The 11,546-nt window shown below is 48.1% G+C and overlaps 1 pseudogene; it reads left to right on the top strand.

Moving 5' to 3' along the window:
* Positions 1-8,503: 8,503 nt before the first annotated feature.
* LOC119099537 (uncharacterized) lies at positions 8,504-8,675 on the top strand (annotated as a pseudogene).
* Positions 8,676-11,546: the final 2,871 nt, after the last annotated feature.

Genomic DNA, 11,546 nt, shown 5'->3' with positions numbered 1-11,546 from the left:
ATTTGGGAAAAAACACTCATAAACCGTTCTTGATGTAGATTTTGCAAAAGCTGTAGAAACTGTTTGCACGCACAAAAACACTTACACATTTGAGAGAGTTTGTGTTCACTTGTAGGTTGATAACAACACTATATTTTTTCCATCATTGTGTGTCGTCTGCACGTGCAATCTGCTTTCAAATAGAGCGGGTCTCAGAAAAAAAAAATGGAATACTGTATGTTTCCAGTCGTGCAAACATGTTGTATTATGGGTCATTAGACGCGTAATTGCACGGCGAACACGATGGAGTAACTTAATAACTATACCTGCGTTAATTTGTTAAGTTATTTGAGAAAAAAACACTCATTAGCGGCGCTAGACGTAGACCTTGACAATGCTGTAGAAACTGTTTGCATGCACAAAACCACTTCCCCCCACATTTACGCACTAAATAGGTCATGACCTCTCATTCTGTATTGAAAAAATCAAGTTCGGTAAAATTTCATTTTTTCGGAAAAATGTTCACGTCAAAAACTTTTGGTCGTGACCCGGTGATCAAAAATGTGGCCAACAAGCGGTAACATCGTTTTACATCGTTTGCAAGTAACACCAGCCCTCTATTTTCATTGTTTTAGGAAATATGAGTGTGGAACGTTTTACTACCTAAATCACGGCCCTTTTCAAATTCCGCACAGGTGTTGCGTTACAGCTGTTTTGACGCAAAATTGCATTACCCTCCTACGGTGTGACATAAACTGTCCAGTGCTGATAGGTTTTCAATTAGATACAACCAACGTGAAACTATCTTGAAAAATGGCCATCTCGTGCAAAACACGACAACGGGCACAGAACATGCATCCGCTTTGTACTCGCGCTGAGGTTGCTGTTGGACGTCAATGGAGACGAACAAATGTTCGTTTCTCAAGTTTGACTTTTTTTGGCAAAAGAGTAGTTGCGGCGAAATTTGTGTTCACTTGCATGTTGACAATAACAGCACTGAATGTTTGTTTCACCATTGTGTATCGTTGGCACCGGCAATCTGTTTCCAAACGGATCGGGTCTCAGAAACAAAACCATGGAACTTTGCGCGCATCAAGAATGCTGTGTGTTTCCACTGGCGCAACCATGTTTTATCACAGGTCATTGGAGGCGTAATCGCACGGCAAACACGATGGTGTAGGTTAATTAATTAACGCATGTATAGTTTTTAGGTTATTTGAAGAAAAAACACTTACAAACGGCGCTCTATGTAGATTTTGCAATTGCTCCAGAAACTGTTTGCACGCACAGAAACACTTGCCGCAGCATTTACACACCTAATAAACTATGCCTTTTTTATTCTGGAATGGAAAAATCGAGTTTGGAAAACTTTCATTTCTTCCGAAAAAATGGTCACGCATAACATTTTAGGTAACCACGCGGTGATCAAAAATGTTGTCAACAAGTGGTAACATCGTTTTACATCGTTTGCAAGTACGAGCAGACTTCTATTTTCCTTGGTTCAAGAGATCTGAGCTTGGAACGTGTTACTACCCAAAAACGGCCGTTTTGAACTTCTGCACAGATGTTGCGTTACGCCTGTTTTGACGCACAATTGCCTTCCCGTGCTATGGTTTGGCATGTTACTATCCAGTGCCGACAGGTTTTCAGTAAGGTACAACCAGCGTGAAATGTTGCTGAAAAGGGCTATCTCGTGCAAAACGCCTCAACCGGCACAGAACATGCATCCGCTTTGTACTCGTGCTGGATTTGATGTTGGCCCTCATTTGGGACGAAACAACGTACGTTTCTAAATTTTGACTTTTTTGGGACAAAGTGGCTGCGGCGAGATTTGTGCTCACTTGCATGTTGACAACAACGCCACTGAATATATCTGGCACCATTGCGTATCGCTTGCAAGAGCAATCTACTTTCAAACGGAGCGAGTCTCAGAAACAGAACCATGGAATTTTGCGCGCATCAAGAATGCTGCATGTTTGCAGTGGTGTATGCCATTTTAGAATCAAAGACCATGGTCCATTTAGTATGTAAATGCAGCGGCAAGTGTTTCTGTGCATGTAAACAGTTTCTGCAGTAATTGCAAACTCTACATCGAGCGCCGGTTGTGAGTGTTTTTTTTCTCAAATAGCTTAAAAACTACACATGCGTTATTTTTTAAGTTACACAATCGTGTTCGCCGTGCGATTACACGTCGAATGACTCATAATAAAACATGATTGTACCACTGGAAACATACAGTATTCTTGATGCGCGCAAGGTTCCATGGTTTTGTTTCTGAGACTCGCTCTGTCCGAAAGCAGATTGCCAGTGCAAACGATACAAAATGTGCAACAAGCATTTAATGGCGTTGTTCTCAACATGCAAGTGAACACAAATCCCACCGCGGCCACTTTGTTGCGAAAAAATCAAAATTCAGAAACGGACGTTTTTGCGTCTCAAATGAGGGACAATATCAAATTCAGCACAACTACCAAGCGGACGGATGTTCAGTGCCGGTTGGCGCGTTATGCACGAGATGGTCATTTTTCAACAAAATTTCACGTTTTTTGTACCTACATGAAAACCTTCCGGCATTGGACAATTTATGTCACATCATAGCACGGGAACGAACTTGTGCGTCGAAACAGGTGTAACGCAAGGTTTCTGCAGAATTTGAAAACGGCCGTTTTTTTAGTAGCAAAGTGTTCCAAAATGATATCGCTCGAACCAATGAAAAAAGGCTGCTTTTAATTGAAAACGATATCAAACGATGGCACTATTTGTTGACTACCTTTTTGATCACCGGGTGATGACTAAATGTTTTGGGGTCCATTTTTGGGAAAAAAGTAAAAAAACTCCCAACCCTATTTTTTTTATTTTCAGAATGAAAGAGCATGGTCCAATTAGTGTGTAAATCCAGCGGCAAGTTTTTCTGTGCATGGAAGTAGTTTCTGCAGCAATTGCAAACTCTACCTCGAGCACCAAGCAAACTCTACCTGGAGTAGTATTTCTTTCAAATAACTTAAAAGCTGTACATGTGTTAATTTGTTAAGTTACACCATCATGTTTGCTGTGCGATTACGCGTCGAATGACCAATAATAAAACATGATTGCACCACTGGAAACATGCAGCATTACTGATGAGCGCAAAATTCCATGGTTCTGTTTCTCAGACCCGCTCTGTTTGAAAGCAGACTGCAGATGCAAGTGATACACAATTGCGGAACAAACATTCGGTGGCGTTGTTTTCCACATGCATGTGAACACAAATCTCACTCCGGCCACTTTGTTGCGAAAAAAGACAAAGTTCAGAAACGGCCGCTTTTTGTCTCAAATGAGGGCAAACATTAAATTCAGCACGAGAACAACGCGGATACATGTTGATCAGTGCCGGTTGACGCGTTTAGCACGAGGTGGCCATGTTTCAACAAAACTTCACGTTGGTTGTACCTAACAGACAGCCTATCGGCACTGAACAGTTTATGTCGCACCTTAGCACGGGAAGGCAATTGTGCGTCAAAACAGGCGTAACGCAACACCTCTGCAGAAGTTGAAATCGGCCGTTTTTTGGGTAGTATTACGTGTCAAACTCATCTCTCTTGAACCAACGAAAATAGAAGGCTGCCTTTACTTGCAGACGATGCAAAACGATGTTTCCACTTGTTGACTACAATGTTGATCACCGGGTGATGACCAGAATTTTGGGGGACCATTTTTTCGAAAAAAGGAAATTTTTCCATCGCGATTACGCACAACGCACACTAAATGGACCACGCCCTTTCATTCTGTAACGAAAAAATTGGGTTTGGAAATTTTCTATTCTTTTCAAAAACATCGTCAAGCCCAAATTGTTTTGGTTATCACCCGGTCATCAAAAATGTCTAGAACAACTGGTAACATCGTTTTACATCGGTTGTAAAAAAGCACACTTCGATTTTCATTGGCTTGAAAGATATGAGCTCGGAACGTTTTACTACGAAAAAACTGCCGTTTTTAAATTCTGCCCAGGTGTTGCGTTACACCTGTTTTGACGCAGAATTGCCTTCCCGTGTTATGGTGCGACATAAACGGTTTAATGCCGATTGGTTTTCAGTTAGGTACAACCAACTTCAAATTTTGAAACTGGCAACTTCGTGCAAAACGCGTCAACCGGCAAAGAACATGCATGCGCTTCCTTCATGCGCTGAAGCTGCCATTCGCCCTCATTTGAGACGAAAAACATTTGTTTCTGAATTTCGACGTTTCTGAAACAAATTGGCTGCGGCGAGATTTGTGTTCACTTGCATGTTGACAACAACGCCACTGAATGTTTGTTCCACCATTGTGTATCGTTTGCACGGGCAATCTGCTTTCAAATAGAGCGGGTCCCAGCAACAAAATCATGGAAATTTGCGTGCATCAAGAATCCTTCATGTTTTAAGTGGTGCAAATTATTGTGTTATGGGTAACTAGACGCGTAATCGCACGGCGGAAACGATGGTGCAACTTAAAAAACTACTTCGTGTATAGTTTTTTTATTAAAAAAGTACAACTTTAAAAGCCCCACTTGATGCGGAATTTGCAAGTACTGTAGAAACTGCTTCACACGCACAGAAACGTCTGCCGCTTTATCCACACACTTAATGGACCATGCCCTTTCATTCGGTAAAAAACATCGCGGTTTCAAACGTTAATTATTTTCGAAAAAATGGCAACGCTCAAATTTTTTCGTTATCACCCGGTGTTAAAAAACATAATCAGCAACTGGTAACATCGTTTGGCATCGTTTTCAAGAACGCAGCCTTCTATTTTCATTGGTTTGAGATATATGAGCTTGGAACGTCTTACTACCCAAAACACGACCGTTCTCAAATTCTGCACAGGTGTTGCGTTACACATGTTTTAATGCAGAATTGCCTTTCCGTGCTGTCGTGTGACATACACTATCCATGCCGATAGGTTTTCAGTTAGGTACAACCAACCTTAAATTATGTTGAAAATGGCCATGTCGTGCTAAACGCGTCAACCTGCACGGAACATGCATCCGCTTGCTACTCGTGCTGAGTTTGTTATTGACCCTCAATTGAGACCAAAAACGGCCGTTGCTGAATTTTGACTTTCCTCGCAACAAAGTGCTGACAACAACGGCACTAAATGTTTGGGCCATCATTTTCAATCTTTCGCTGGTGCAATCTGCTTTCAAACGGAGCGGGTCTCGGAAACAAAACCATTGAAGCTTGCGCGCATCATGAATGCCATATGTTTCCGGTGGTCCAATTATTTCGCATTACAGGTCATTACACGCGTAATCGCACGGCGAACACCATTGTGCAACTTAAAAAATACCGCATGTATAGTTTTTCAGTCAGTTGAAAAAACACTCACAAACAGCACTCGATGTAGATTTTGTAATTGCTGTAGAAGCTGTTCACATGCACAAAAACAGTTGCCGTTGCATTTACACGCTAAATGGGCCGTGAGCTTTCATTCTGTGATGAAAAAGTCGCGTTTGGAAACTTATGATTTGTTCGAGAAAGAAATGATTACCCCCAATATTTTGGTCTCCATCCGGTGATTAAAACGTAGTCAACAAGTGGTAGCATTGTTTTACATCGTTTCCAAGTAAAAAGATCATTTTATTTTCGTTTGTTTGAGAGATATGAGTTCGGATCGTTTTACTCCCCAAAACACTTCCGTTTTCAAATTCTGCACAGGTGTTGCGTTAAACCTGTTTTGACAAGAGTACCACAAACCGGCCGATTTTAGACATTCATGGACGAAAATGAACGCAGGCGAAACTGAAAAAAATGTTACATTACGAGAGAAAATCCCTTTTTCCGTTTTCTTTTGTACACTCTTGGGAGCTTTAAAAGTTTATAAAACCAACCAGCTGATTACAGACACACGTATTCCAAATACTTCATCTGAAGTGTTTAACATCTAAATAAGTCTATGCGACTCCGACGTATATTTTTTGGTCGCGTATTTCAGGAAAATTAAATCTGACAGGATTTTCTCCTTATCTTTAGTTCGACATTACTATGTGATCCAAATTAACTTTTTATTGTGTTTCTTACATAACGCAGATATTGCTCGTACCTATAAGGTACGATGAACCGCAAGTGGTTGTCTTGTTCCAAAATCGTGTTAACCAACAAGAAACTTTGTAAGGAACTATAGAAAAAAAGCCAAGTGACTTTAAAATGTGCTTTGCTCGCCACTTACACGCACTTAACGCATATTTGGACGCGCTGCTCAGCACTGTTTGCCAATTGCCGTTGCTTTCTCAACGTATTGATCCATAGGCTGACAAAGTTGACCGTTGATAAAAGTTGGATTGTAAAGTTACCGTTGTGTAAAAGTTTATCAAAAATGGTGCAGTTATAACTTCAACTGGAAACAAAACCATCACACTTGTATGTACATTAAGATAGGTTACAGGTCGTTGTCCTCGCTGTTGCTTTACGACTCACTTAGCTGCTGAGGCTATATGGCGTCACATGCCTCTTACCCTGGCAGGAAGGGTGGGCACCGCGGGGACTCAAACCCCGTACCTCTGGTTTCCCAAGAAGCACAGGAGTTCGCCACATGCACGTACCAATGCACTTTAGCATTGGGGGGGGGGGGGGGGCACTGGGGGCGACGACAGGCGTGCGGAGGGGTGACGTCAGTTGTGGTGCCAGCAGCGGGAGGAACCCGGGGGGCACGCGGGGACCACCGTGGGCGCACCCCGGCGAGGCCCCTTCTCCGCTTCCAGCGCGAGCCGCCGCTTGCGGGGCGCCACTCCGTCGTCGCGAACCGTACCGTCACTTGCGTCACTTGGCTCCCACCGCACTGGGCCCCGCTGCGGTGGGTGCCCTCGCTGGGCCGGCGCGGGGACGCGGACGGGCGACCCCGCGCACGCACATGCGCGCATGGGCGGCAGCGGCGCGGGCGACGGCACGGGCGGCCACTGTGAAAGCGCTGTCGAGGGGGACGGCGCCGCCGGCGGCGGCGGCGCCCAAGGTGGCGGGCCGCCGGGAGACGCCAGCGGGGGCGACAGCGACACCGGACTCGGCGCCGGAGACGCCGGCGGACTCGGCGTGCGCTGCCGCTCGACCGGTGAGCAGTCTCCCCACACGGGGGACGCCACCTCGGGGGACGGACCGTAGCACGGCGGCGACATGCGCGGCGGCGTGGGAAGGGACGGCCGGCTCGGGCCGGCCGCACAGGCGCGTGCAGGGAGCATTGGGGCACTCGCCGGCGACGAAGCAGGTGATGTGGCGTCTGGCGTCGTCGGCGAGGGCCTCCGCGGCGGGAGGCCTGCCAGGTGGAGGCCGGCTCGTTGAAGGGCGTTGCCCAGTCGGGCCAGCGGTGATGGACGACGTGGTGTCCCCGCTGGTGGCGGCTCCGGCGTCGCTGACGGCGGCCGCCGGCCGGTGAGGAGGCCGGCGACTCGCTCGAGCCGCTCGCTGAGGCAGGACCGCGGTGAGTCCGGGGGCGAGCCGGCGGCAGCAGGTGGCCGCTGCGACAACGCCCCGGTGGGGCCCCGGCTGGCGGCAGCCCGAGGTCGACGGTCGAAGGTCGCCGACGGTTTGCGCCCATGGAGCGGTCGCCGGCGACCCGGCGCACGGGGCCAGGCGCGTGCACGTCGGCCTTCCAGAACGACGGCGGCCGGCACGACACAAATGCACCTAGCTTCAGTTGCATCTGCATCGCTTCTCGGCATTTTGTCTCAGATCAAAGTGTAGTACTGCCGCCCCTCCCCTTGTCCTAGTGTTTTATTTGATCTGTGTATTAGTGTAATCACGGCATCACGAGATGTCCCTCCCCTTAGGGTTGTATGCCCACTGTGTGGGTGCAATTGATCCTTATTTGTTCCGTGTATTGGTGCAATCGAATGACAATCACAACGAGACGATGCCCCATTTCCTGAATTATGTTCTACGTATTCTCATCGAATCGGTGTGTTGGTGTATTTAAGTGACAATGATCAAGACATCCCCCTTCTTTTTCTGCTAGCGGCGCGTGTGCACGTGCTGCACCGATTATTATTTGATCTGTGCATTAGTGCAATCATATGGAATCAACACGAGATGCTTCCCGTGACCCCGGACTGTGTAGCGTTCCGGTGTGTAGCACCCGCCTGTTACCTGGGCAGGCCGGCCGGCTGTGGGTTTGCCAGTTCCCTGCAATGTCCGTAGGCGTTGGGCAACTGCGGCCTTATCGTGTGGTCGCAATTTTGCCACCGGCGTTCCTCGCCTGGCGTCACGCCTCGAGCCGGCGCAGCCAGACGGCACGCGCACGTGCCGTCTGGCTGCGGTGACGTCGCCGACGTCCTAAGGCCTGCAATCCATGCAGCATTGACGGGGTGGGATGCGGCTCCCGCCGACGGCCCGCCCCCCCCCCCTTCCCCTGCCCACCATGGGGAGGAGGGTGAGCCAGTGCCTCACCTCATTGGCGGCACGCTGCACCGTGCCATGGGATCATGGAAGTATGGCTTTTTTTGTAAAACCTTGTCGCGTGTAAATGCGTTGCAGAGCCTGAGCGCATCCGTTTGTCTTCTTGCCATTTCCTATAATGAAACATGACCTTTATGAATACAAATCTGTTCTGATCAGCATCATATCTGATACGTCCCCTACATGGGGACCAGAATATTGAGCTCATTTTTGAACATTGGAGGGGTTACTGGAGCTTGCTCTCGCCCTGCCGCGGGTTGGCATCGGATGCCCGCTCGGATGCCCAGGCGCCCGTGCGCCCCCGTCCCCAGGTTGGCCGGCGTTCCAGCCCACCGGCTGTGCGTGATTCACGTGCGGGTCAGGCCGTCCGGCGTTCTAGCCCCCCGGCTATGAACAGTCGGCGGCCCGGACCCTCTGGCCACCACACGAACATTACCTCCCCTCCCCCCACCACAACACCGGTCGAAACTCGCCCGAACGAAGTCCGCCGGTCCCGTCCATCGGTGAGGGTGGCGATGGGACGGCCTCGGTCTGTTTCGTTCGGGCGATTCCCATCAGCTGGTGGGAATGGATCCTTTCATCACTAAACGTCTTTCATCTTACAGTGGAATTGTCGCGGTCTCATTTCAAAATGGTCCGAAATGAAAGCACTTTTTGCAGTATTAGCTCCAATCATCATTGCCGTACAGGAAACATGGTTTCGTCCCACCGACACATATAACTTTAAAATGCCAAATTACTCTTTATATCGCTGTGACACCACGGACGGTGAGCGTCGCCAAGGTGGGGTGGCGCTGTACATCAGTCGAGAATTAACACACGCGCCACTCACTCTTAACATACCTCTTCAGGCTGTTGCATGTTCAGTTCGACCGCATGGCCGTATCATCGATATATGCTAAATATACATTACACCAAATTATAATAATACGGAGCTCTTACGGCAGCTTGACCAGCTCGTTGCTCAATTTCAAAACCCTTTTCTCATCCTCGGCGATCTCAACGCTCACAGTCCAGCTTGTAGTAACGGCACCCAAGCCGGTGATCGCCGAGGACATTTGGTTGAATATTTTATTGATACACACAACTTAGTCCTGCTAAACAAAGGCAATAATACTCATCACCACTTACCCACTGGCACAGAAACAGCCATCGACCTGTCGCTGTGCTCTCCCTCAATAGCGACATACTTTGATTGGACTGTTGAGGGAGATATACACGACAGCGACCATTTTCCAATTAAACTTTACGCCACTTTTGACGCAACCGTTGACGAAGTTTTGCGATCCATACCCCGCTGGAATTTACGAAAAGCAGACTGGGCCAAATTTCAAGACCTGTGTTATGTGAACCGATTCTGTCATGAATCACCAGAGCAGGGTGTTGGCCTTGTTACACATATTATTCATGCTGCAGCAACCGCGACAATTCCACTGACTAAAACCCCATCACGCCGCGTCCCGGTACCATGGCGGACGACCGAAGTTAGGAACGCTATTGCGCGTCGGAAACGTGCTTTCCGCTGCTTTCGTCGCCACCATGATGTACCTCATCTTCTTGCCCGAAATTATGAGCGTGCTCGAACCAGACGAATTATAAGGAAAGCCAAACGTCATTCTTGGCAAGCATACATCCAGCAGTTCACTGCTGCTACTCCTCTAAGCCAGCTATGGGGACTGGTTCGAGCACTTTCCGGAAAACGTACCTCTATTTCATTGCCCACTTTACGAATTAATCACCAAATCAACAACCAAATAACCAAACCTTATCGATTCGACGGGAGCTCGCCGGGCAACAAACAAAACTTTAACCCCAAAAAGATTCCTGGTGCATGCGGGCAGTCATGCTGTTCATAGAGTTTGGCCAACGCACGGGAACCGACGCGACCGTTCCGGGCGTGGCGGCCTGTGCAGCTCCCCCGCCTGGCGCAGCGAACGGTTGGGGGAGTAACAGTTGTAAACAAGAAGGTTATCACCCACCACATCTGATCTGGCGAGGGGAGTCAGAGGCTTTGAAATGCCTTCGGACTAAATTCTACCAGGGCCGAGCCTCAGACCTCACCATAGGTCACCATCAATCATCACAGTCGGCCAGGATGGTTCCTTAACAGAAGATCATCGGCCGCTCCGCTGTAGCTGTGGCATCCAGCGCTAGTTAACGTGAAAGCGTATTATTGCTAGTGACACTATTAGCGCGCAATTGTTCTTCCCTTCTGCAATAGAAAGCTGCTGGTACTGTGGTTTCTTCCATGCATTCCTGACACGGGAGATTTTACACGACTAACGCTTCTTCGGACAGCCGGTTTGTTCAGGGTCTTGAACTGGCATGTGTGACATGTGTTCTGCTGGCAATACGGCCCCGGGTATCGCAGCGACTTTGCTGAAAATATGCCCTCGACAAGTGGGCCTAATATGAAAGGATCGTTGCCGACGTCATCGGCGGACCATGCGCGTGTTTACGTTGTTCTCGAGTCTTGTATGGATTTTCATCAAATCAAAAGGATGGTCCGTAATCTTCCCCCTGATTCGCCGTTTTTCTACCGCGGACTGATGGGCGAGGTATGCGAACTCCCTCGCGTTTGCAATCAGAATTGGCAGAAACACCATTGGTTTGATCTCAATGGCACATCGCGACTGTTACTAATTTTTAAGCTGTTGTTTTAACAATTGAGCCCATTATGGCAGGTCCAAGGTCGTACTTTCCAGAGAATTGCACCTTTTAAGCTTTGCAGCATTATACATACAATGCAGTTCTTTGCGGAGCCCCAAAACTTTAACAGACGTATTTCTTGTTCCGTTTTGAGCACGGCGGTGTATTTTTATGTTTTGAGCAGGCAGGTATGGCGTATCGCTACGTCGATGTGACAATATCGGTCCGCCGCGCGCGTTCCACGGCATCGTTGGTTGCTGCCCGCCGCACGTGTCGGCCGTATATCGCCGTGCAGTTTTTTTCCCAAAACCGCCACTGCTCTAAAACCAGAAAGCTAGGAACACGATTTTGGTGTTCAAACATACAAATGGGTGCCTCACAGGTTACTGAAAATTTGGATGCAACCGCTGAACATGCCGGAGAGGCATTCTCAAAGACTTTGGCGGGGTTGTATGATCCCGCCACCCTCCTACCAGGGCCAGCGTTCAGGCACGTAGGAGAAAACATCTGACGTGTAAA

The sequence above is a fragment of the Pollicipes pollicipes genome, unplaced genomic scaffold, assembly GCF_011947565.3.
Source record: "Pollicipes pollicipes isolate AB1234 unplaced genomic scaffold, Ppol_2.1 Scaffold_4740;HRSCAF=5597_pilon_pilon_pilon, whole genome shotgun sequence".
Classification (NCBI taxonomy): domain Eukaryota; kingdom Metazoa; phylum Arthropoda; class Thecostraca; order Pollicipedomorpha; family Pollicipedidae; genus Pollicipes; species Pollicipes pollicipes.
The sequence above is the reverse complement of the archived record's forward strand: the minus strand, read 5'-3'. Positions and strand labels throughout refer to the sequence as shown.